At 40.9% G+C, this 26968-nt stretch overlaps 1 long non-coding RNA gene across 2 annotated transcripts; it reads left to right on the top strand.

Moving 5' to 3' along the window:
• Positions 1-229: 229 nt before the first annotated feature.
• On the top strand, positions 230-15308 carry LOC142179464 (uncharacterized). 2 transcript variants are annotated; one of them, XR_012707648.1, is made up of 3 exons: positions 230-776; positions 8113-8173; positions 14624-15308. It is a non-coding gene; the product is annotated as an uncharacterized LOC142179464 (long non-coding RNA). The 2 variants fall into 2 exon arrangements; XR_012707647.1 differs by lacking the exon at positions 14624-15308 and having other exon boundaries at positions 8113-8413.
• Positions 15309-26968: the final 11660 nt, after the last annotated feature.

Genomic DNA, 26968 nt, shown 5'->3' with positions numbered 1-26968 from the left:
CCTAATTAAAGTAAAGAAAAAGGAAAAAAAGAAAAGAAAAGGAAATAAGAAAAGAAATTGAATAAAAGGGTTTAGTTGGATATTGGGCTGATGCTTATACCCAAGTCGGCCCAAATTCCCCTCCCCCCAAACCGATTGATCAGTAATTCCACCCAAGCCCAGACCATTGGCCCAATAAACCCTTCCTTCTCCATTAAAGCACACATTATCAGATTTTTTTAGACCTAAGGGAAGACACCCAAAAAACGGTGCACCTATATGAGATCGAGGATCTCTCTTTCCCCATTCGGAGAAGAAACTCAGCAGCCTCCCATCTCAGTAGAAAAAAAATCAAAATAGACTCTCTTTCACCCAATTCCTATAAACTTTCTCTCATCTATATTCACTCATTTTTATTCTCTCATTTACACACGCACCTTCACGCATACACGCACAGAGAATGAAAAGGATGGGAGATTGATTCTTTGCACAAAGTAACAAATCTAAAAATTAACCAAAACACCGGAAGAGTTACAAAGGGAAAAGCTGGGCAGCAACTTCAAAAAGCAAGAGGAACGAAGAGCAGAATTGTAAAATTATTGAGGGGGAAGGGACAGTCAAATCCTGATTTCGAATTTTGAAACCTTTTGATTTTAGTTTCAAATTTCGGCTGTTACTTCTGATTTTTGATTTGGAGTCCGATGGAGTTTGATTGAGGTCATTGTTCGAGCTCCAGCCAATGATTTTGTTTGGGACGTGTCGTTGTCCATTTTCAAATTGAAGTTTTTCTTTAAAAGGTTAGATCTCTTTCAACAGAAAGGTCCACTGATGACTTCTTATTTTAAATTAATGCATAACTTTGTAACTTTATGTATCTGGATGAATTTTCCTTGGTTTCATAATTATCTCTTTTGTTGCTGCTTATAATACTACTTATTGTGGATTAAAGTGCCTAAAAAATATTTTTTTAATTTTATTTTGAGGCTTAAAACAGTAAAAGGGCATATTTGTTTGAGCGGGATTTTTATCGTACTCGCAAGTTGTTATTTCTTGTTGAATTTGTAGGATATTGAAATTTAGCCGTGAAATTGTTTCCCTTCGCTTCATGTTTATTTTTTTAGTGTTTTGATTTCTTTTGTTTATAATGTCCTTCTCCAGATGTTACTCTTATTAGGTGTTTAGGTTAATTGAACAATTAAAATTTAGCTTTTGACATTTATGGACTAAATAGGGCTGTGAGATTTGATAATTGAAATTTGAAAGTTGGATAAAAAACAAATTCGACTAGAGCCGCTAGCCCAGTCCAACAGAATGCAATAACTGGACCTTTCTTTGTAAATTCATTTAGCTAGTCACTTCACATAGGAAATGAACAACTTTGAACATTCGTAGTTTGATTTAGGCGCGTTTTACAATAAATTATCGCGACTATGAGTACGGTTCCCGTGGTATAGTCACGATAACTAATTTCCAACTTCGGGGGTGCATTTCATGTGACCCAATCATAACAACTTCGAATACTAATAAAATTAACATGTCACAAATCGCGGGTGCATTTCATGTAGCATGGTTTGTGATGTGTCCCAAAACAACAAGTGTACGATAATCGTAACTTGTTCAAGAAATAAATCCATAAATCCTAAAAGCGGTTTTAAAATAATTAAAAGCGGTTATGAAGTTAAAAATGCACAATAGGTTTAAAACATGTAATAAATCAGATAATATGCCAATTATTAATAGTTAAAGCGACCGTGCTAGAACCACGGAACTCGGGAATGCCTAACACCTTCTCCCAAGTTAACAAAATTCCTTAGTTAGAATTTCTGGTTTCGCAAACTTTTAAATAAAGTCCATTTTCCCCGATTTGAGATATTATTTTAAAAATAAATCGATGACTTGGGACACCAAATAAACTATTCCAAGTGGCGACTCTGAAAATAAATAAAATAATTCCATTTTGAATAATGTCACTTTAATTGGAAAAACTCCGTTATATACCCCTCAGGTAGAAAAAGGAGGTGTGACCCCAGGTATTATACCTCCTGATTGCGAGACCTACATAGAGACCGCGAATAATAAATAATCACTGCCCTCAAAATAGTCTACACGAATGCGATGGTTACCAGACCTGACACTTCGCGAATGCGTGCACACCTACCTGATCGTGTAGTCTTAAAGCCCGACGCCCTAGCTAACATCTCCTCTACGCGAACGGGTTACCCTACTCATGATCGCGCTAACTTGAGCCTCTCAAAGCTAGACGAATGCGAGCTTATTAGCGCAAACATGAAGAATAAATGACCGCTGCTAGCAACATTTCTTCGTGATCGCGTCCCTTTCTTTGCGGTCACGAAAGAGGAAACCAGATGCACAAAAATCAACAGTCCAACAATGAAGAAAAATGATCTGACACCCATTCAGAACACACCCGAGGCACTCGAGACCTCGTCCAAACATACCAACAAGTCCTAAAACACAACACAAACTCGCTTGAAGCCTCAAATCACATCAAATAATATCAAAACCATGAATCGTGCATCAATTCAAGCCTAATGAACCAATGAGCTTCCAACTTCTAAAATTAATGTCGAATCATATCAAACCAATTTTGAATGATCTCACATTTTGCACACAAGTCATAAATGACACAACAGACCTATGCCAACTCCCAGAATCGAATTCGAACCGTTATCGACAAAGTCAACTCTCGGTCAAACTTCTCAGCCTTCCAAACCTTCAACTTTCCAACTTTCGCCAAAAACTATCAAATCGACCTACAGGCCTCCAAATTAACATTTGAACATATGTCTAATTCCAAAATCACCATATGAAGATATCAGAATCATCAAAACTCCATTCCAAATTCGTATACATAAAAGTCAAACATCGATCAACTCTTCCAACTTAGGATTCCAAACTTGGGTCTATGTGTCCTAATTCACTCTGAAACATCCCCGGAACCAAACCAACCACCCCAAAAAGTCACATAACCACAAATAAATATAGAATAAGCAATAAATAGGGGAATGTGACTACAATACACAAAACGGCCGACCGGGTAGTTATATTTCCGAATCCATTGTTGGATCCGCCTCTAAAAATACACGCATACAATCCAATTAAGATTGCTCCTCCATCATTCTTTGTACCAGATGAGATGCAGATTAGAGATAATAAACACTAGCATATTCTTATGTATATGACACTGCATATAAGTAATTATACTTGTAACAAGAATGTGTAAGGGGGAGAAGATGTATATTCATTAGCTTCTTTATTTTTTACTTTAGTGTTTCTACGAACGTGTGTTGCACGTTAATAATAGCACGTAATAATTTAGTATATTATTTATATGAAGGAACATCAAAGTCAACGATATGATACAATTATATATATATATATATATATATATATATATATATATATATATATATATGCAAATACAATCCAATATTTGGATTGCTTGCCCTTGCACTTTATTATTGTCATTAAAAAACATAATCATAAAAGGGTAGCCGGTATACAAAGCAACCCTCATTCACGCATGGTCTGGAGAAGGGACATACCCAAGGGATGTGATGTAGATAACTATCCTAATGCAAGTATTAGTGGTTACTTTCACGAACTGTTCCGTGACAAATAGGTCATACATAGACCACTTTACTATTGCTCAAAGTCTCCCCTTCAACAAAATTCAAGCATATTGAAAATTATTTTCGGTTAAATTTAAAAGGATATCTTTCATTTTGTGGAGGAAAAAGTTAAATTCAGGGAATAAATATATGCTTGAAAGTATATTGACCCATCATGATTTCTGCATATATAATGTTATTATATTAAAATCTCTACATACCATTCTTGTACCATTACATAATTCGTTTGATTATCTAAGTTTCTCAGTAGCATAATGGGTGCATTTTCTTTAAATTTAACTTGTATGCGATGAAAGATCAATCCCATTTTAAATTAATATTATCTTCAGTTATCCAATTAAAGCAGCAACCAATTTACTTTTTAAAAAACTAATAAGAATACACGATATCCAAAATTGCAATAATTATAGGGGTATCAAGTTGTTAGTCACACTATGAAGGTTTGGGAGAGGGTGGTGGAGGCCAGGGTGAGGAGGTGTGTGTCTATTTTTGAGAATCAGTTTGGATTCATGCCAGGATGTAAGTGAATCATCTGGTTAGGAAATTAATGGAACAGTATAGGGAGAGGAAGAAGGACTTATATATAATGTTTATTTACCTTGAGAAAGCGTACGATAAAGTCCTGAGGGAGGTCCTTTGGAGGTGTTTGGAGGCTAGTGGTGTTCCGGTAGCGTACATTAGGGTGATAAAGGATATGTATGATAATGCTAAGACTCGGGTGAGGACTATCGGTGGAGACTCAGAGCATTTCCCTGTGGTAATAGGGTTGACCCAGGGATCGACTCTTAGCCCGTTTTTATTTGCCTTAGTGATGGATGTACTGTCGCGACACATCCAAGGGGAGGTGCCTTGGTGCATGCTATTTACCGATGATATAGTATTGGTTGACTAGACACAAAGCGGAGTTAACGCGAGTTTGGAGGTTTGGAGATGGACCCTGGAGTCTAAAGGTTTCAAATTGAGTATAACCAAAAAAAATACTTGGAGTGCAAATTCTGTGACGGACCCATGAAGCAGACGTAGAGGTAAATCTTGATGCTCATGTTATCCCTAAAAGAGCGAGTTTTAAGCATCTCGGGTCTATTATCCAAGGTACAGGGAGATTGACGAAGATGTCGCATATCACATCAGAGCAGGATGAATGAAGTGGAGTCTTGCTTCCGGTGCTGTATATGATAAGAATGTGTCACCCAGACTTAAGGAAAAGTTTTATAGAGTGGTGGTTTGACTGGCTATGTTGTATGGGGCTGAGTGTTAGCCAGTTAGGAACTCCCACATGCAGAAGATGAAAGTAGTAGAGATAAGAATGTTGAGGTGAATGTGCGAGTGTACCAGGAGAGATAAGAGTAAGAATGAAGTTTTCCTGTACAGAGTGGGAGTAGCCTCCGTGGAGGACAAGATGCGAGAGTCGAGGCTGAGATAGTTCAGACATGTTAAGAGAAGAAGCATTGATGCCCCTGTTAAGAAGTGTAAGAGGTTGGCCATGGCGAGTTTTAGAAGAGGTCGAGGTAGGCCTAAAAAATACTGGGGAGAGGTGATTAGACAGGACATGACATTGCTTCAGCTTACTGAGGACATGACCCTTGATAGGAGGGTGTGGAGGTTGAGGATTAAGGTAAAAGGTTAGTGGGTAGTTTTTAGTTGCTCACCGATAGTTTTAGTAGCACGCATGTCCCTTTATATTCTTAGATTTTTATTACATTATGTGGTTTTGTTTGCCTCAGGTATTGTATCCCTTGTTACTAGTATTTGGTACTATTATCCTTTATCTCTCCCTTTTTCTTTTCTCTTCCCTCTTTTTTCCTTTCTTGCTAGCCACTTTTTCTTATTACCCATCCTGAGCCGAGTGTCTATTAGAAACAACCTCTCTACCTGTTAGGTAGGGGTAAGGTCTGCGTATAGAGTACCCTCCCCAGACAACACCTAGTGGGAACATACTAGGTTTGTTCTTGTAGTTGTTGTAAAGACAACCAAAACCACGTAAAAGATAAAAAAATTAGTTGTCAAAAAGAATTGAAAACTTTCCAAAGTATGCATTTTGACGGTTTGCTCTCAAAGATTTACGAACTATGGCTGAGTGGAAGAGGAAGAAGGAATGCAGTGGAATCTATACAAATTAAATCTGGAATGATTCCTAATTGAATAGGATCTCTTTAAGCAATTAAACAGTTGGAACATAACCCATCCCATTTCAAATTTGACTATTGGCGGGGAATATTTTGGTGTCTATTTCATACATACATGATACTAATATACATGAGAGATAATAAAATTGATAACGAATCTGTGAAGTGGAAGGTCATTTGGTAATTTGTAAGGACCCGGCCGGTCGTTTTGAGAGTTTAAGCCCCGATACCATATTAACTGCTTCCCCCGTATCTATTTCTACTATTGTGACTTGTCGGGAGGCTTTGTTTTGGTTTTTGGAGTGTTTTGGGATACTTAGTCCCCTAAATGGAAGCTTAAGTCGTAAGATTTTGACTGTAATTAGAATTGTGTGAAGAAAACTCCGGAATGGAGTTCTGTCAACTTCATCGGGTAATTTTAGGCTTAGGGGTGTGTCCAGATTGTGTTTTGGAGGTCCGTAGCTCATTTAGACTTGAAATGGAGAAAGTCGAACTTTGAAGATTTAGACCAGTAGTGGAGTTTCTGATATCGGGTTCGGAATCCTATTCCGGAAGTTGGACCAAGTCCGTAGGGCTGATTATGACTTATGTACAAAATTTGAGGTCATTGGTTTGATAGGTTCCGGCATCGGTTGTAGAAGTTTGAAAGTTTCAAGTTCTTTAAGTTTGAATTGCAGGGTGATTCGTGATTTTAGCATTGTTTGATGTGGTTTGAGGCTTGACTAAGTTCGTATTGTGTTTTAGGACTTGTTGGTATAATTGGTTGAGGTACCGAGGGCTTCGGGTGTGTTTCAGATGCTTAACATGTTGAAATTTGGACTTAGGCAATTGCTGAAGCTGCTGCACTTGGTGTAATCACACCTGTGTACTTTGGGCAGCAGGTGCGGTGCCGCAGAAGCGACCATGGAGCCACATAAGTAGTTTTGGCCCTGACCTGCCGGGATCGCAGGTGCAGCGAATGGTCTGCAGAAGCGGATGTGCAGATGCAGTCCCAACCCATTTAAGTTGCCTTCGCACCTATGATGGATTTTCTACAGGTGCGGGACCGCAGATGCGGTTGAAGGCTCGCAGAAGCGAATTCTCTGCAGAAAAAAGGGAAATTTTGAGGGTTTGAATTCATTCTTCATTTTTGGACTTGAGAGCTCGAAAATTTGTGATTCTTCAAGAGATTTTCAAAGAAAGCTTTGGGGTAACGATTCCAAACTCGTTTTTGGTTGTATTCCATTAATCCTTAGTTGTTTTCTTCATTAAATTAAGGAATTTGGGTGAGAAGTTGGAAAAATGGGGGAAAAGTTCTCCAACTGAATTTCTGAGTTTTGATTGGGATTTAGACATCGGATTTGGATGATTTTGGTATGAGTGAACTCGTGAGTGAATGGGTATTCATAATTTGTGACTTTTACCCGATTCTGAAAAGTGGGACTGGGGAGGCTTTTTGGCCGATTTTTCCAATTTCTCACATTAGCTTTGATTTCATTAGCTAGATTAGTTTCTTGTAGTTATATTTATGTTATGTAATTGATTTTTGTTAGATTTGTGTCATTCGGAGCCAGATATTCAATGGAAAGGCATTGTGACAAATTGATTTGAGCTTGATTTGAGGTAAGTGGCTTGCCTAACCTTGTGTGGGAAAACTCCTCTTGGGATTTTGTTCTGTATTGATACGTGAGCGCCGTGCACGTGAGGTGACGAGTGCGTACATGGGCTATTTGTTCCAAAACTCCGTTTTTCATTAAGTAAAATACCTGTGTCCTTTTAACTAAACTACACTAGCATATGTAATTATCATGTTTAGGTTAGGACAACATATTTACGTGTCTTAATTGCTTATTTGAACTCTGGGCAGCATGCTTAGTGAATCTCCTATTCTTCCTTGACTTGTACTTAGTCTAAATTGTTGGATTCCGTGTTGTTGTTGTATTTCTATTATTGAGCTGCATATTTACTTTGGAAATACAGAACGGTATTCCGGGAGATCTCCCTATACTGCATATTTTCTTTGGTACTACGGAACGGTATTCTGGGAGACCCCCCTGCACTACATATTTACTTTGGGACTACAGAGCGGTATTCTGGGAGATCCCCTGCATATTTACATTTGGGACTACGAGACGGTATCTCAGGAGAACCCCTATTATTATCCCTATGTACTGAGCTATTACCTTCTCTAATTTCATTCTGTTAAATTTTAGTCTTTATTTACTGTCGTATTTCATTCTGCCTTGCTTTATTATATATATACCAGTAGGGCCTGACCTGACCTTGTCACTACTCAACTGAGGTTAGGCTTGACACTTACTTGGTACCGTTGTGGTGTACTCATGCCCTTTCCCGCACATGTTTTTCATGTGCAGATCCAGATACCGCTTATCAGTCGCATTACCAGTGAGGCGAGACAGCTGTAGAGACTTCAAGGTATATCTGCCGCATCAGCAGACCTTTGAGTCCCTATCTACTCTTCCCTATGTCAAACACTTCTTGTATTTCCTTTGTTTAGACTCTGGAGTATAGAAATACTATTTTCTTTCTGTAGCTTGTGACTTACAATATTCTGGGTTTTGGGAGAGTTTATGTACATTTCGAGAGTGATTATTGTATATGCTAGGCAGCATCTTAATTTCATATTTAAATTTACTTGTTGGATGTTAGCTTTTATGTTTTTATTTCATTTTTGAAAAATGTTAGGCTTACCTAGTTGTAGAGACTAGGTGCCGTCATGATGGTTCACAGAGGGAGAACTTGGGTCGTGACAAGTTGGTATCACAGCGCTAGGTTCATAGGAGTCGTGAGTCACAGTCAGTTTATTAGAGTCTCACGAATTAGTACGGAGACGTCTGTACTTATCTTCGGGAGGCTATGGAACTGTTAAGAAAATTCCACTTCATTTGATTCCTTGTCGTGTGAGATTATTGACTTCAAAATTCTAAACTTCTTTCTTCTATTATCTCATAGATGGCGAGGACACGTGCAACCGGAGATGACCAGGCACCCATGCCCCCTACTAGAGTCGCCCGAGGCTGGGGTAAATGATGAGGATGCCCATAAGGTGCAGCCAGAGCACCCGAGTGAGGTTCTATAGAGGAGCCACAAGTAGCTCCAATCAGAGTGCAGACACCTAAGGTGCCTACTACTACTACACCAGTCCTTTAGGAGACCCTTGCATAGTTCCTGTGCATGTTTGGTACTCTAGCTCAGGCAGGGTTGATTGCCCTTGCTCCAACCACATCTCAGGCCGGGGGAGGAGCACAGACTCTCTCCGCCCGCTCCCCCGAGCAGCGGGTTCAGGTTGATCAAATTCTAGAGGTTATACCGGTACCACCCGTAGCCCCTAGTTTAGCCCGAGGGTAGGGTAGTAATTTTCGAGGAGGAGCAGCATAGGCTTGAGAGGTACAAGAAGTACATCCCTCCTACATTCAGTGGTCTAGCATCAATGGATGCTTAGGAATTTCTAGAGGAGTGCCACCATATCCTTCGTACTATGGGCACAGCAGAGTCGGGTGGGGTTTCTTTTACTGCTTTTCACCTTCGAGGAGCAGCCTATTAGTGGTGGTGTACTTATGAGTTGGACAGTCCGGCTAAGGCAGCATCCCTTACATGGACTCAGTTCTCAGACATGTTTTTGAGAGAGTATGTCCCTTAGAGCCTCAGGAACATATGGCACGTGGAGTTTGTGTAGCTGCGCCAGGGTGCTATGACTGTTTCAGAGTATGCAGTTTGTTTCAGTGACTTGGCTAGACATGCACCAGCCTTGGTTTTTATAGTTCGAGAGAGGGTTCGTCGATTTATTGAGGGACTCATTCCCTACATCAGGGCTAGCATGGCTCGGGAGTTAGAGATGGATATATCGTATCAGCAGGTGGTGAGTATTGCTAGGAGAATGGAGGGCATACTTGCTCGGGATAGGGAGGAGAGAGAGGCTAGAGGTCTCGAGAGTCTGGCCATTATTCTAATGCCCATGCCCCAACTATAGTTCGTCATGGTAGGGGTTATGTGAGTCGCCCCGTTTATTTAGCTCTTCCAGCTGCCAGTGGTATTCAAGCTCCTTCTAGACCTCAGAAGCTCTATTATGCACCTCCAGTATCTAGTATGCCTTCTGCATAGGGTGCTTTTAGCGGTTAGTCCAGTAGACCTAGCTCGAGCTACCCACTATAGCCATGCCCTTCCAGAGCTTGTTTTGAGTATGGCGACACTCGCCATATGGTGAAGGATTGCCCCAGACTTAGGAGGGGTGCACCTCCATATACTTCTCAGCCACAACGTGCTCCACCGGGTCCTCAGGCTATGATTACAGCACCAACTGCCACCCTACCTGCTCAGCCAGGCTGAGGTGGAGGTCGGGGAGGTAGAGGTCACCCTAGAGGAGGAGGCAAGGCCAGATACTATGCCCTTCCTACTCGTACAGAGGGAGTTGCTTATGATTCTGTCATTACTGGTATTGTTCCGGTCTGTCATAGAGATGCATCAGTTCTATTCGATCCAGGCTCCACTTATTCTTATGTGTCATCTTATTTTGCCCGGCATTTGGGTGTATGTCCTGATTCCTTGAGTTCCCTTATTTATGTGTCTACTCATGTGGGAGTTTCTCTTATTGTGGACCCCGTGTATCGGTCGTGTTTGATTACTCTTAGTGGTTTTGAGACCAGAGCCAATTTGTTGCTCAGCATGGTAGACTTTGATGTTATTTTGGGTATGGACTGGTTGTCGTTCCATTATGCTAATCTTGATTGTCATGCCAAGACCGTGATGCTGGCTATGCCAGGTTTATCGCGATTAGAGTGGAGGTGTACCTTAGATTACACTCTCAGCAGAGTTATTTCATTTCTTAAAGCTCAACGAATGGTTTAGAAGGGGTGTGACGTGTATCTAGCCTATGTGAGATATGTCAGCATTGATACCCCTACAGTTGAGTTGATTCCAGTAGTGAGGGATTTCCTGATGTGTTTCCAGCTGATCTTTCGGGCATGCCGCCCGACAGAGATATTGATTTTGGCGTTGATTTGTTGCCAGGCACTCAACCCATCTCTATTACTCCTTACTATATGGCCCCTCCTGAGTTGAAGGAGTTTAATGAACAGTTACATGAATTTCTTGATAAGGGCATCATTCGGCCCAGTGTGTCACCTTGGGGTGCCCGTGTCTTGTTTATTAAGAAAAATATGGTTCTATGTGTATGTGCATTGATTATCGCCAGTTAAACAAAGACACAGTGAAGAACATGTATCCTTTGCCTCGTATTGATGGCCTATTTGATCAGTTCCAAGGTACCAGGGTGTTTTCCAAGATTGGCTTTCATTCAGTTTATCATCAGTTGAAGATTTAGGAACCAGATATCCCAAAGACTGCTTTCAGGATTCGACATGGTCATTACGAGTTCCTTGTCATGTCATTTGGGCCAACCAACGCCCCAACAACATTTATGCATTTGATGCACAGTGTATTTCATCCTTATCTTGAATCATTTGTTATTGTCTTTACTGACTACATTCTGGTGTACTCTTAGAGTCGGGAAGATCATAAGCAACACTTGAGGACTATGCTTCAGACCTTGAGAGGGAAGAAATTATATCAAAGTTCTCTAAATGTGAGTTCTGGTTGGATTTTGTTGCATATTTGGGTCACGTGGTGTCGAGTGAAGGGATCAAGGTGGATCTGAAGAAAGTGGAAGTGGTGAAGAGTTGGCCCAGACCATCCTCATCTATAGGGATCCGGAGTTTTCTTGTTTTGGCGGGGTGTTACCATCGATTTGTTAAGGGATTCTCATCTATTACAGCACCTATGACCAGGCTGACCCAGAAGGGTGCTCCGTTCAGGTGGATGGAGGAGTGTTAGTAGAGCTTTCAAATGCTCAAGACAGCTTTGACTACATCCCAAGTATTAGTATTGCCTTCACGTTCGGGGTCTTATGTAGTTTATTGTGATGCGTCACGAGTTGGCCTCGACACGGTATTGATGCATTTTTCATGCCTTGAAGATTTGGAGGGATTATTTGTATGGTGTCTCTTGTGAGATCTACACCGATCACCGAAGTTTGCAGCATCTGTTCACGCAGAAGGATCTTAATTTGCATCAGAGGAGGTGGTAGAGCTTCTTAAGGATTATGATTTTACTATTTTGTACCATCCTAGGAAGGACAATGTAGTGGCCGATGCTTTGAATCGTCGGGCAGAGAGTTTGAGGAGTTTAGCATAGCTAAGCAGCAGAGAGGCGAATAGAGTTGGATGTTGAGGCCTTAGCCAGCTAGTTTGTGAGATTGGATATTTCTGAGCCGAGTTAAGTGTTGGCTTGTGTGGTCTCTCGATCTTTTCTTCATGATCGTATCAGTGAGCGTCAGTGTGATGACCCCTATTTGCTTGTCCTTAAGGACACGGTCCAGCACGGTAATGCTAAGGAGGTCACTATTGGGGATGATGGTGCATTAAGGATGCAGGGCAGGCTATGTGTGCCTAATGTGGACGGTTTGCGTGAGTTGATTCTTCATGAGGCTCACAGCTCGCGGTACTCCATTCACCCGGGTGCCACAAAGATGTATCAGGACTCGAGGCAACATTATTAGTGGCGTAGAATGAAGTAGGACATAGTGGAATATGTTGCTCGGTGTCTAAATTTTCTGCAGGTGAAGTATGAGCACCAGTGACTGGGTGGATTGCTAGAAGTTAGAGATTCCGGAGTGGAAATGGGAGCGGATGATAAGTAGGGACTTTGACTGCTTATTTGCTCTCTTTTACTTGTGTTTTAGCTCAAAAATGCTTAAAGGTATTCCCGAGAACTAATGAAATGTGCTTTCTTGCAGGAATATTGGGAAATGAGTGAAAGAAGTGAAAATCAACTCAAAAAGGAGAAAAATTGGACAAGGACCAAAACAAGGCAAAAAGGGCCATAGTGCGGACCGCACAATATTATGTGTGACTGCACAACTCTGAAAGAGCACTGATGGAATTTCCTCACAAAGTGCAGACCACACACTTATTGTGCGGCCGTATAAAACAAGCTTAAGAGAACTTGCATGTTAGGAGATTGAAGATGTGCGGACCGCACTATTATTGTGCGACCGCAGGATGCCAAGTGCGGCCACACTCATTATTGTGTGGTCCGCAAAAGAGGAGAATTAGAGAGACATGTTTTTGGAAAATTGAAGATGTGCGGACCGCATTATTATTGTGCGGCCGCAGGAGGCTAAAATATGGCCGCACTCATAACTGTGCGGTCCGCATAATGAAGGCCAGCTCTAGTCCAAGTTCAAGTGTGCCGCACTCAGAAATGTGTGGTCCGCACAATTAAATGAAGTGCCGCCGCATTCCAGTTTTATGTGACCGCAGAAAGCCCAATTGACCAGTCAATCTCAACATGCGGACCGCACAATCTCCGCAGGGGGAATTTTGTCAGATATTTTCACCTTAGTATAAATAGAAGTTTTATTCATTTTAAGTTAAGTTTTGTAAGTTGGGAGCACCGAAACCGTTTTTATTTACTGTAGTGGGTAACATTGTACTAGATTAGCTTTTAAATATTAGATTTTCTTACCTTAATCAAGTATTATGAATTCTATCTTAGTTTCTTTTCTAATTTCTGCACTTTCCATGAGTAGCTAAACCCTTAGCTAGGGTTGTGACCCAACCCTAGTATGGGTACTTAATGGGTAATTGGTTTAGGGCTTATTTATGATTGGGTTTATAATATTTAGCCTAGTTCTTGCTTGAATTTGAGAATTGATGGTTGCAAACATTGATTCATGCCTATTTAACCTAGTCTCTGTTTGAGAAAGATAGACTAAGTCTAGGAAACCTTGGCTAACTAGGAATTGGGGTGAACTCAAGAAATTGATAGCCCCAATTAAAGGGTCGAACCTAGAGATAATAAGACCCGACTAGAGCATTTATCACTTGCTTTGTGAAATGTTTGTTTGGACTTGAGAAAGCCAAATCACGCAAAATCACTCAAACTACCGAGAGGTATAGAGTGAGTAATTGAGTGTGATTGCTATATTATATCTCGATCAACTAAACATTCCCTAAAGCTCTAAATCCGTTAGGTAACCAACTAGGCGGAAGTCGCAACCCTAGATCTTTCATAACTTGAAAATCAACCAATACAAAAAATATTGTCTCTTAACTCTACAATTACAATCAATAACTTAAAAGTAGCAGTAGAAACAACAACCAATCATGTGGAAGTGTAATTTGGGGCATATCATACAGTCACACTATGTGTATACCTAATCAAAAATCTAACTCCATGTGGATTCTACCCCGACTTGCTTTGGGTTTTTATTATTGCTTCTACCGCCACACAACCTATATTTGTAATGTGAGTTTGGGCGACATCAATTTTTGGCGCCGTTGCCGGGGAGTTAAACGGATTTAGCTATATATCTAGATTTTTGTGTGATTTGTCTTCTTTTCCTTCCGAGTCACTAAGTTTGTTTGTGAATTAATTACAAGTATGAGAATGACTCTCAAAGACAATGATCCTCTTGGAAACGTGCTATTGGGGGATGAGGGGGATGATGACCAAGTTGATGTGGTTCCTCTTGAACCTCAAGCAAATAGATGAGGCTGGCCGCCTCAAGATAATGTTCCCGTTCCACCCCTATCTCCTCCAAGAGAGGCAGCGCATCAGGTGTTGCCGAACGAGGGTTATGCAAGTGCTATAGTCCCACCCCGTATTAGGTCGAGCAACTTCTAAATCACCAATGTGATGCTTACACTACTTGAGTAACGTTGATTCTTCATCAGGGTTCCATGACAAAATGCTTACAAGCATTGATGTGCCGGAGAATTTCAGCACATTTAATACAAATTGCTTAGATTTTAGCTTATTTTAAATGCAATTATCTTTTATACTTATGTAATTTTAATGTTTTTGCAGTGTAAGAGGTTTAAGGACCTAAGAACATGGAAATGAAATCAAAAAGCCGCAAAAGGATAAGAAAAGAGCAAAATGTGATCGCAGATGTGAAAGTCCGGAGCGCAAATCTAACATGCGGACCGCATAATGCTCAAAGTAATCGCAAAGCCCAACAGTATGTTGGCCAAATTAAAGCGCAAGAAATGCGGTCCATTATGTGACCGCACAACAGGTTTGCGGGATGCATAACGGATCGCAAACTCCTTGTAGAAGTTGTTGAAGGCGGAAAATATGGTGACCAATGTGATCGCAAATCAACAATGCGGACTGCATAACCTAAATGCGACGAATACTTGGGAACTAGGGTTTCGAAGATGCGATGGCTGTGACAAGAATGAGGACCACATGTCTGTTATGTGACAGAAATGTGATCGCATAATTGACCTGGAAGGGTATTTTTGTCCAAATCTGGTCCCGAGTTTTAGCCCACTATAAATAGATTTATTGGGATTTTGTGGGGGCATCTTGTCTGGTTTTTGAGCTACATTCCAAACTTTGAATATTCCTCTATTTTGGAAGCTTTAGGAGTGAAGAATCTTGCACTTTGTAGCTTTATGGCATTTAATATTCTCATCAGTTTGTATTTTAGCATGAGTAGCTAGCTTTAAATACTAAGGTTGTGGACCCTAAATGGGTGTTATGTTAATGGGTGTTTAACATTGAATATATATATATATATATAATGGTTGGTTGATATATATTTATTTCTGGTTGATATATATTTATTTCTCATTCTTCATTTATTGTTTGTGGTTGCAAACATTAACAAGAGCCATTAAACTCTTTCTTTACTTGGAAAAGTGAGTTAGAGTTTGGTAGAAGTAAATATCAAAGACTCAAGGCTTTAAACCTTGTTTAATAGAATCGCTTAGGAATAAGTGTGGTTTATTTGGTATAAAGTGATTGCTCTTAATTGAAACTCTTTTATATTTGGAAAAATCATAAAAAGGAAGTACTACCCAACTATTGGAAAATATTGGGTAGTCATTTAGAAATCATTTGCATATCCAAAGAACCTTCCATTAGAAGTATATCATATTAACACCGATAGCATTACATTTCATTGAAGGGGACACAACCTTGGTTTCCTTAATCAAACTATTTACATTCTCAACATTACAGTTAGTTATCTCTTCAAATCACAATCATATCATACTCTTGTTACAATTAACCGAATAGAATTACGACCTAAGTCAAGTAGCACACTACTCGAGTAACCTTTTCACGCCTATTCCCTATGGGATTCGACCCCAATCTTGTTGGGTTATTATATTTGACACCGACCGTCTTATACTATTTAATTAATGTGTAATTTGAGCGTATCAAATTTTGGCGCCGTTGCTGGGGAATACAATTTTGAAATTACTAAATAGTATGTGCTTTACTTTACGTCTTATTCTATTCCATCACACTTTTCTTGTTTTGCTTGGTATTTATAGGAAGACATGGCCAATATAAGGAAGTAATGGAAGAAAATCCTTTTACGGGCATAGATGAGTGCATCGAGGATACAAATGCTATTGTACCTCCGGTTGTTGGTGCTGCAACTTTCAGAGCGGAACATGGCTTAATCCTAATGCTCAAAGCGGAGGGGTTTTTTAGGAATTCCACTGATGATGATCCGACACAACATCTTAGAAACTTCTTGGGTGTGTGTACGATGCATAAGCAGATCAATGTCTCAAATGATACCCTAAGATTGAGGGTGTTCAAGTACTCACTAGCTGGGGATGCAAGGAAATGGATTCAAAACATGCCACCAAATTCCATTCATTCTTGGCCTGAACTTGTCCGAGCATTCTTAGCTTAATGGTTCCCGTAAAGTAAGAAATCTGAGCTCCAGGATAAAATTTTCTTTTTCAAGCAAGTACTGGGAAAACATCTACATAAGGCATGGGATCGATTCAAGTTATATTTGGTGAGGTTCCCAATCATGGTTTTCCGTATTCTATCTTGTTGGAGAAATTCCACATGTGTTTAGATCCTATGAACCAATCTATAGCCAAGAATGCAGCTGATGGATCTTTTATGGACAAGACATTCGCAAGGGTCACACAAATCCCTGACAAAATGGCACATCATAATCAAGCTTGGCACTCAGAGGACACCATAGGTGGAATTGCATATGGTTATCCTTCCTTGACCAATATGATCAAGGAAAATCAAGAGAGAGATCAAGTAATCGCAAGGCTTGCCACCAATGTCAATGTGTTGACAAAGATGTTCACTGAAAGCCAAACGAAGAAGGTAAATGTGGTGGAGGATGTGCAACCCATATCAAATTAAGACTTTGAGGAGGCAAACTATGTCAACAACTCTCAAGGAGTATATCAAAGGCAACAATACCAAGGTCAAGGACAACAAAATCAATGGAGGCCTAACCCGTAAGGACAAGGCAACCAACAGTGGCGAAATGACCAAGGTGGCTCAAATTAAGAAAATTGGAATAACAACAACAACTTCTCAAATCGGAGTTCAAACCCTTATGTTCCTCCAAAGGGTTAATATTCAAATCAAGGTTCCTCAAGTGATTCCAAGTTGGAAAGCATGCTTGAATGGGTATTGCAAAATCAAGATAAGTCTGATACTTCTATGAGGAATATGACCGAGCCTGTTGGCTCTCATACCTCACCCATTCAAAAATTAGAGATGCAAATGAGAGATCTCTCTAGGGAACAAAATCCGAATCAAAAAGGGACACTTCCAAGTGACACAATTGCAAACCCAAAGGGTAGTGGAGTGATCCAACTTCTCATATCATGGCAATTACTACTCGGAGTAGGAAGATACTACAACGAGAGAGTGAGTAAGTGGTTGAAGTAGAAGAGTCTGAACAAGAGGTTGAGGTTGAAGAGCCAAGTGTTGTTGAAGTTGAAAAGGTTCCGGAAGAGTTGAAAGTGCAAGATGTAAAGGAAAAGGTAAAAGAGACACCAAAAACTCTACCACCTATTCTAGACCTACTCCTCTATTCCCTCAAAGACTTGCTAGGAAGGTTGATGATAACAAACTCGAAAAGTTCTATGATATTCTTAAGCAGTTATCGGTAAATATTCCATTTGTGGTAGCATTTCAGGAGATGCCGAGTTTTGCTAAATATTTGAAAGACTTGATTACCAAGAAGAGAACCACCAAGAATGAAGTGGTGAATGTGACTCACCAGGTTAGTTCCATCATTGCAACATCCACCGTTCAAAAGAAAGAAGACCCGAGAGCTTTCACCATTCCATGTACTATTGGGGCACATAATTTTGCAAGAGCCCTTTATGATAATGGGGCTAGCATCAACTTAATGCCTCTTGCTATTTACAAGCAAGCAGGGTTAGGTATGCCAAGGCCCATAAGTATGAGATTGCAAATGGCCGATCGTTCCATAAAAAGACCGGTGGGAATTGTCGATGATATGCTTGTAAAAGTGGGAAAGTTTCATTTACCTGCCGATTTCGTAATCCTTGATTGTGCAGTTGACAAAGAGATCCCTATCATCTTGGGGAGACCATTCCTTGCCACAGGAAGAGTACTAATGGATTCAGAACAGAATGAGATCAAATTCTGTGTGAATGATGAAGATGTTACATTCCAAGCAAGCAAAGGTATGAAACTACCACATGAATATGAAAGCATCTCGGTGATTGATATTGTTGATGAAGTGGAAGATGCGGTTGAAATGAAGATGGAAGAACAATGCCTCAGCGAGGCCTTGGAGGCTATTTTGGTAAACTTTTATAGTGAAGATATAGAGGGGTATATGGAATCAGTCAATGCATTGGAGGGGCTTGGGTCCTACACTTATGCTCTGAAGAAGCTCTCTCTCAACTTGGAGAATAGAGCCACTCCTCCCGCAAAGCCTTCTATTATTGAGCGACCGCAACTAGAGCTCAAACCACTTCCACCACACTTGAGTTATAAATTTCTTGTCTCAAATGATACTTTACCGGTAATCGTTTCTTCTTTGTCGAATGATGTGCAGGTAGGACAATTGTTGGATGTCTTGAATGAGCATAGGCAAGCTATTGGGTGGACAGTTGCTGACATCCGAGGGATTCCCACCGGAATTTGCGAACACAAGATCCAATTGGAGAATGAGACTAAACCAAGTGTGGAGCATCAATGACGGTTGAACTCGCCCATGCAAGAGGTAGTAAACAAAGAAATTATCAAGTGGTTGGATACCAGGGTAGTCTACCCTATTACCGGTAGTTCTTGGGTGAGCCCGGTGAAATGTGTGCCGAAAAAGGGAGGTATGAGCGTGATTGAAAAATGATAAAAATGAGCTAATCCCAACAAGAACGATGACTGGATGGAGGGTGTGTATGGATTATCAGAAGCTCAATTGTGGCACGTGCAAAAACCATTTCCCTATGCCTTTTATTGATCAAATGCTTGATCGGCTAGCGGGAAGGTCATTCTATTGCTTTCTTGATGGATATTCCGGTTACAACCAAATCAACATAGCATTGGAGGACCAAGAGAAGACAACATTCACTTGCCCTTATGGAACGTTTGCCTTTAGTCGGATGCCGTTTGGTTTGTGCAATGCTCCGGCTACTTTTCAAAGATGCATGATGTCCATCTTCTAAGATATGGTGGAGGATTTTCAAGAGGTTTTCATGGACGACTTTTTGATGGTAGGTGACTCTTTTGAACATTGTCTTAACAATCTTAGACAAGTGCTCAAGAGATGTGAGGAGACCAACCTTGTGCTTAACTGAGAGAAATGACACTTCATGGTGGATGAAGGCATTGTCTGGGAGCATAAAATTTCAAAACATGGAATAGAGGTTGACTGGGCAAAGATAGAAATCATTTCCAAGCTTCCTCCATCTACTTCAGTTAAAGGTGTCCGAAGTTTCTTGGGGCATGCCGAATTCTATAGGCTTTTCATCAAGGATTTTCCAAAATTGCAAATCCCATGTGCAATCTCCTTGAGAAAGATGCAAAATTTGTGTTTGATGAGAAATGCCTTAAAGCCTTTGAGGAATTGAAACAAAAGCTCACCACGACACCTATTATTGTCACACCCGATTGGTCTCTTCCATTCGAACTCATGTGTGATGCCAGTGGTGTATCTATTGGGGCCATGCTTGGCCAACGTCATAACAAGGTTCTTCACCCGGTCTATTATGCAAGCAAGACACTCAATGGAGCGCAAATGAATTATACGGTGACTGAGCAAGAACTTCTTGCCATTGTCTATGCCTTTGAGAAATTCCGGGCTTATTTGTTGGGATCCAAGGTGATAGTGTACGCAGACCATGCTGCCCTTCGCTATCTTATGTCAAAGAAGGATGCAAAACCTAGTTTGATTCGGTGGGTCCTGTTGTTGCAAGAATTTGACTTCGAAGTCAAAGATCGAAAAGGGACTGAAAATCAAGTGGCGGATCATTTATAAAGGCTTGAAGAAGTAGGGAGACCAAAGGAAGATTTTGAAATCAACGATGCTTTCTCGGATGAACACATATTGGCATTATCTAACACTTTTGCGCCTTGGTACGCCAATATTTCTAACTACTTGGATAGCGACCTTATTCCAGATGGATTGGAAGCCTATCAGAAGAAGAAATTTTTGAGATATTGTTGGCAATACTATTGGGAAGAACCATTCTTGTTCCGTGTTTATGCTGATAACATCATCAGAAGGTGTGTTCCAGAAGAGGAGATTATGCCAATTCTAAAGGCATGCCATGACTCACCGGTCGGGGGTCACCATGGGGGCAATCGAACGACGACAAAGGTGCTTGAATGTGGTTATTATTGGCCGTCGATTTATCATGATGCCAATCAAATGGTCAAGGCTTATGACCAATGTCAAAGGAAAGGATCAATCTCCAAGAGGCATGAAATGCCAATGCACTTTGTGATGGAGATAGAGATCTTTGATGTGTGGGGAATTGATTTTATGGGCCTCTTTGTAAGCTCTTGTGGTATGAAATATATTTTGGTGGTTGTGGACTATGTGTCCAAATGGGTTGAAGCAATTGCCTTACCAAATAACGAGGCAAGGAGTGTGACCACATTCTTAAGGAAAAACATATTCACGCAGTTTGGCACTCCTAGAGCCATTCTTAGTGATGGTGGGTCTCATTTCTGTAACAAGGCTTTCACGGGGCTACTAGAGAAATATGGCATCTAGCATAAGGTGGCCACACCTTATCATCCCCAATCAAGTGTCCAAGTTGAAGTTTCCAACCGGGAGATAAAGAATATTCTAGCAAAGACTGTTATTGCAAACAAGACCGACTGGTCAAGGAAGCTAGATGATGCGTTGTGGGCATACCGTACGGCGTACAAAACCCCTATTGGCACTTCTCTTTATCGGTTAGTCTTTGGCAAGGCTTGTCATCTACTCGTAGAACTGGAGCACAAAGCCATGTAGACTTTAAAAAGGTTGAACTTGGACTGGGATGAAGCTGCAAATTTAAGGTTAACACAACTCAATAAAATGGAAGAATTCTGTTTCCATGCAAATGAAAGTGCAGCTGTGTACAAAGAAAGGTGAAGTTCGTCCACGACAAAAAGATCTTAAAAAGGGAGTTCAAGTCGGGTGACTTAGTTTTGCTCTTCAACTCAAGGCTCAAATTGTTTTCGGGCAAGCTCAAATCGAAATGGTCCGATCCGTTCAAGGTGGTAGATGTATCCCTTTTTGGAGCTGTGGAATTAAAATCAGAGGATGGGCTCCGAACCATCAAAGTAAATGGCCAGTGAGTCAAGAACTACTTGGGCACAGATGGAGAAAAACACTTGGTGGAATAGTTGTCTCTCAAAGATGGTTTGTACCTGACCATGAGTGAACCCAAAGAAAGGCCAACTTCGTCGTGCCGCAATGTTAAATCAAGCACTTCATGAGAGGCAACCCATGTGTGGTAACATCATTTTTGTCCTTTAAATTTTAACTTTTGTTAGATAGATTTAATTGAGAAATTTAAAGCGTGTGTTAGAGTGAAGGTGATTCAAAAGATCATAACAAAAGGTAAAATTACGTGTGAAAGGAAGAAAAGTCACCATGGGAAGTCTGCTACACGTATGCGATCGCATTTTGACTATACGGACTACATAGTGGTCGCCTGGACAGTTTGTTTGGCAAAAATTGGTGGTAGAAATGCGGCGAGGACGTTCACTTTGCGGACCACATTTCAGTTATGCGATCGCACAAGTGCACCACATTGTGTCCATGAGCAACTCCAGTTGAAACCACCGCATAACACTTATGCGGTCGCATAAGGTGTTAGGTAGTGACTTATCATCCGCAAACTTCACAGGTAAGTCCCCCTAGCCCTTCGCACTTAAACACACACCAGCACTCACAGTTCCCTCTTAAAAAAACACAAAAAGAAAATGAAACAAAAAGAAAAAAGGAGAAAGGAAAACAACTAGTCTAAACAACGACCCCCTTTGCTAAGTTCATCTCCCAAGTGTTCCACATTCTCCAGTCTTGGTAAGTTCTCCTTTCCACTGTAAATTTTAGTTTTTAATTTTGCTGTATTTTTTTCCTGTGTTTTTTTAGTTTCCTTTTGTGTGTGTTCTACTCCCTCGTCATTATTGGGTATATGCTTATAATATGGGGGGGGGGGGTGTAGGGTTCTGGGATAATTAGTTAGGCTTGGGGTGCTGGGTAGTGAAATTGGGTTCGCCATTGTAGAGGGTGGAGTTCAAACCATTGAGGAAGATGACTTTTGCTGATCGCATAGTCATTTTGCGGTCCGTATTGTTGCTGCATAACAAACCCTAGGTGGACTGAGGAAGATGGCAATTTGCAGAGGCTTTGCAATCGCATAAGTGATATGCGAACCGCAAAGCCACCGCATACCTGAACAGTTTCTGGTCTTTTGTAACATATGATTTGCAGCTAATTTGCGATCGCAAATTCATCTTTGCAGTGGATTTTGCGATCACATAGTGAGAATGAACTTTCCATGCAAATAATTTTGCAATGGTTATGCGAACCACATAATGGATATGCAATCACAAAACCCATTGCATAACTATATCCTTTCAGTTGGCAGAAGTTTGCGATAGGTTTGTGGTCCACATAGTGGTTATGCAATCGCAAAGCCTGTCGCATACTTGAATTTCATTGTACTTTTTTTTTCTCCTGATGTCTGCGATGTTGCTCACATTTCATTTCTCTACAGATATGCCTCCCAAGAAACATATATCTTCTTCAAGGAAAAGGTCATCCACCAGTTGTCAAGCACAACAAGCCAAATGTTCACGACCGAAATCTACTGCTGCACATCCCTCCCAGTCTGATAAAGAGGATATCTTGTCGTCAGTTGACCTACAAGATGAGGTAAGAAGAAAAATAGGAGATGATTTCAAACTCAGGTTTAGGGTCGACGGCTCTAGGGAGCTGTATAGAGAAGGGCTAACAAAATGGAAAATCTTTGCCGAAAAACAACTGAGTCTGAACGGGCTATAAGAGCAGTACCCTCACATACTGGAGAACATCAAGGCTAGAAACTAGGAGTGCTTCACTAAGCTGCCTGATGATTACAATGAAACGATGGTTCGCGAATTTTATGCATCTTATGGAGCCTCTAGGACCCCTCACCACAAGCGCAACAAAGTTTTCTGTGATACTGTTTTGGTTCTGGGGAAGCAAGTGTTTTGTAGCAGTGACACCATAAATGAGTTCTACTTCCCAAACTGGAGATCGGGCACAACTGAGTATGACACCAAATGGGACAATAGGGATAAAGAGCGTGGTTGGATAACTTCAGTGATAGCCAAGGGGACCCCGACTTGGATTGACTCTTTGCACAAAATATTCAAGGAAGATCTCACACGAGAAGGTCGATTCTGGCTCAGCTTTGTCACCTTTCAATTGATATCATCCCGAAAGGAGGTTGACATAAGCATTGAGAAAGCTCTTCTCATTGTATGCATTATGTCTGGGATAAAAATTGATGTGGGCGACTTTATCTTCCGAGAGTTAGGGATCCGGGCCAGCCAGACAACCACGTCACTTCCATTCCCGTACATGATCAAAGCCCTCTGTAAGGTTGTGGAAGTCCCTTCAATGCCACACACTGACAAGACGGGAAAAACGCTAAAGGATATTGCTATCACGTGCATAAATGATGCGGCACCACCGGTAGTTGTTGCTCCCCCAGAGGTTAAGACCTAGATTCCTACTGATATAGAGCCCTCAAACTCCCAGTCTCCTGTTTCTCCTCAGGCTACAACTGCCTCCACTTCCACTCCACATCCCACCTCTCAGGCCACCATTGCACAACCCTCTACTACACTGCAAGTCATTTCAAGGATCGGTCTCTTAGCTCAGCATGCCAATGCTAAGGTAGACCAGCTTCTGAAGCACCTCCCTACACTCATAAGGCAGGCATTGACCCCTATCCAGTCCTCAGTGACGACCCTCCAAGAGCAACTAACATCTTATGGAGATCGCCTGAAGCAACTTATGGTGAGGATTGAAAAGATGGAGCAGGGTGAGGTTGGCGACTTGCCAAAGATCCATGATGAGGTTGCCACATTGAAGACTGAGCTCCACAAAATGCAAACTCTGGAGTTTGATCTATCCTCCTTCATGCCCAAGGAAGGAGAACATGGTGCGGGCACGACTGTGGCTGGATTAGACCTTGATTTCTCCACTTTGACGACAGCTCCCGCACCTCAGATTGTTGGGGCTTCCAAGCCTCCAGCTTCCCCTGCACATATTGACATCCCTTCTAAGGAAGATTCCGGACACTCTATAGAGTCCGATGGTAGGGAAGCAGACAAGAGAGAGATTGATGAAGAGTCATGGTCCAAGGATGATGAGGGTCCTCAGGAGAAAGGTAAGCAGATTGATGTCCCTACAGTTGCAGAGGAGGAACAAGCAGTTATTCAGTAGGCGATAGAACATGCAAATCCATCGACCACTCAGCTATCATCATGCGAGGCTAGCAGCTCACAGGCCCTAGCTCTAGTTTTGGGCCAGTTGGAGATCCCTTCTCCATCAGTGGAGGTCACTCCTCCGGCCGAGATCTCATTGGCCCCGGTTTTAGTATCAGAGGGTGACCCCACCATTATTCAGCTGACTTCCGACTCCCATAGCGCTTAGTGCGCCTTAGGGAGCCCCTAATCTCTGTCTTACATTATCTTGCATTGGGGACAATGCATGCTTTTCAGTTGGGGGTGGGATAGCCTTGTACAAACCTTTTTTGTGAATTGAACTGTTGTACATGTTTTTGTGTTATATTAGCAAACTTCTGTAACTTCTATATATACTTGTGGTGTGTGGTTTTTGTACATAGGTTATCTTTGTATATAAAAAAATCAAAAACAAGTAGATAGTTGTATGTTCGTCTTTAGTAATTAGCAATGAATTCCCCTTGATTTTTCTTCACGGGGTTCTTTTCCAAGGGTGTAATAGTAGAACCAGGGTAGTAGAATGAAACATTTTGACCGGTTTGGTGTAATTGTTTAGTTTCAAGCATGTGTGCCTGTAAATAGCCTATACCCTTCCATTAATATATAAAAAAAGGAAATCAACTGTGTGAACTTGAGGCTCGCTCTTTGACTCTATGTTTACCTAGAGTTATACATGTAAATATGATGAAAGCTTCAAGTTGCCAAGTGTTTACTCGAGGGCTAAACCTATGTTGAGTAAACAGTTCGTGTGTCATGTGTGTGAGTCTTTGTATAAATAATTCTGCGTTTACTTCTGCAATCTAGAACTTGCCCGGTTGGTCTTTCGATGCTAATGATAATTACATTTGGTTGGAGAAATGACCTTAGGCAGTCTTTGTGATTTCAGAAAACTAGTTAGCCTTTCAAGCTACCCATTGTATAGATATTATCACTAGTTACCCCATTTGAGCCTTTAACCTTTTCTTTGGCTACCTCATTACAAACCTTTCGCCTTTTGTAAAATAATTCCTTCTTTTGAACCCGTCCCTCCTTGAACATTGAGAAAGAGGCTAAAAGCCTAAGTTGGGGGTGTGGTGTCAAGCCAGAAATTGACAAGGTTATACAGTGAGAGTAGGAAAGTATACCTCAAGATATGAATTCAAGCTCCAAAAGAAAAATTTAAAAAATGCAAGGGAAAAGAAAATAAAATAAAATTAGAGAGGTATTTAAGGTGGTTCAATGCTGGAAATTAGGAGCTAATGAGGGCTGTATGGTTTGAAAAGAAGCAAAGAGCAACAAGAAAGAAAAATGTGAGTAGTGTTGAAGGAGGGTGTCGTCACTTGTACCCAAATGCTTATCCGACCCCCTTCCCTAAACCTACATTACATGCTTAAAATGTTCTTATGGGATATCTAACTGAACGTTCTTAGAATAAAATGATGAATTAAAATAAGGGCAAGCCTATGGTATGACATGTTGTAACACTTGAAACTCTTTTTGAGAGTGAATGTCTTTGTGAGTCCGTCCCTTTTGTTGTCATTGTAAATATTGTGAGTTTGGGACTTTCTTTCTAGTGAGGGCACATGAATTGTGAGGTTGGATAGAAGTTGAGTTTTTGAAGTTGAATGCAAGTGCACTCATCTGAGAGTAACATTTTGTCAAATTGGTCGAGGCTCAAAGTTTCACAAGTTGATTAGTTTCTTTGTAAATAACAATTATGGTTCAGGAAGGGTAAATAAGCGAAAGTGCATGCTTGTAGTACTGACAACTAACACCGCCCACGATCACTATTGTTTCATATTGTTTAGATGGAGTCTATAATAGGATAGTGTCATTTTAGTTGCTTGAGGATAAGAGTTTAAGATGGGGTGTTGATGTGAAGGAGAATTTCGGCACATTTAATACAAATTGCTTAGATTTTATCTTTTTTTAAATGCAATTATATTTTATACTTATGTAATTTTAATGTTTTTACAGTGTATGAGGTTTAAGGACCTAAGAACATGGAAATGAAATCAAAAATCCGCAAAAGGACAAGAAAAGAGCAAAATACGATCGCAGATGTGAAAGTGCGGACCGCAAATCTAACATGCGGACCACATAATGCTCAACAAAATCACAAAGCCCAACAGTCTGTTGGCCAAATTCAAGCGCAAGAAATGCGGTCCATTATGCGACCGCAAAACAGGTTTACAGGATGCATAATGGATTGCAAACTCCCTGTAGAAGTTGATGAAGGTGAAAAATACGGTGACAAATGCGATCGCAAATCAACAATGCGAACCGCATAACCTAAATGCGACGAATACCCGGGAACTAGGGTTTCGAAGATGCAATAGCTGTGACAAGAATGCGGACCACATGTCTGTTATGTGATAGAAATGCGGTCGCATAATTGACATAGAAGTGTATTTTTGTCCAAGTCTGGTCTCGAGTTTTAGCCCACTATAAATAGATATA

Source organism: Nicotiana tabacum, chromosome 3, assembly GCF_000715075.1.
Source record: "Nicotiana tabacum cultivar K326 chromosome 3, ASM71507v2, whole genome shotgun sequence".
Classification (NCBI taxonomy): domain Eukaryota; kingdom Viridiplantae; phylum Streptophyta; class Magnoliopsida; order Solanales; family Solanaceae; genus Nicotiana; species Nicotiana tabacum.
Note: the sequence above shows the minus strand (reverse complement) of the source record. Positions and strands in the feature narration are given on the sequence as shown.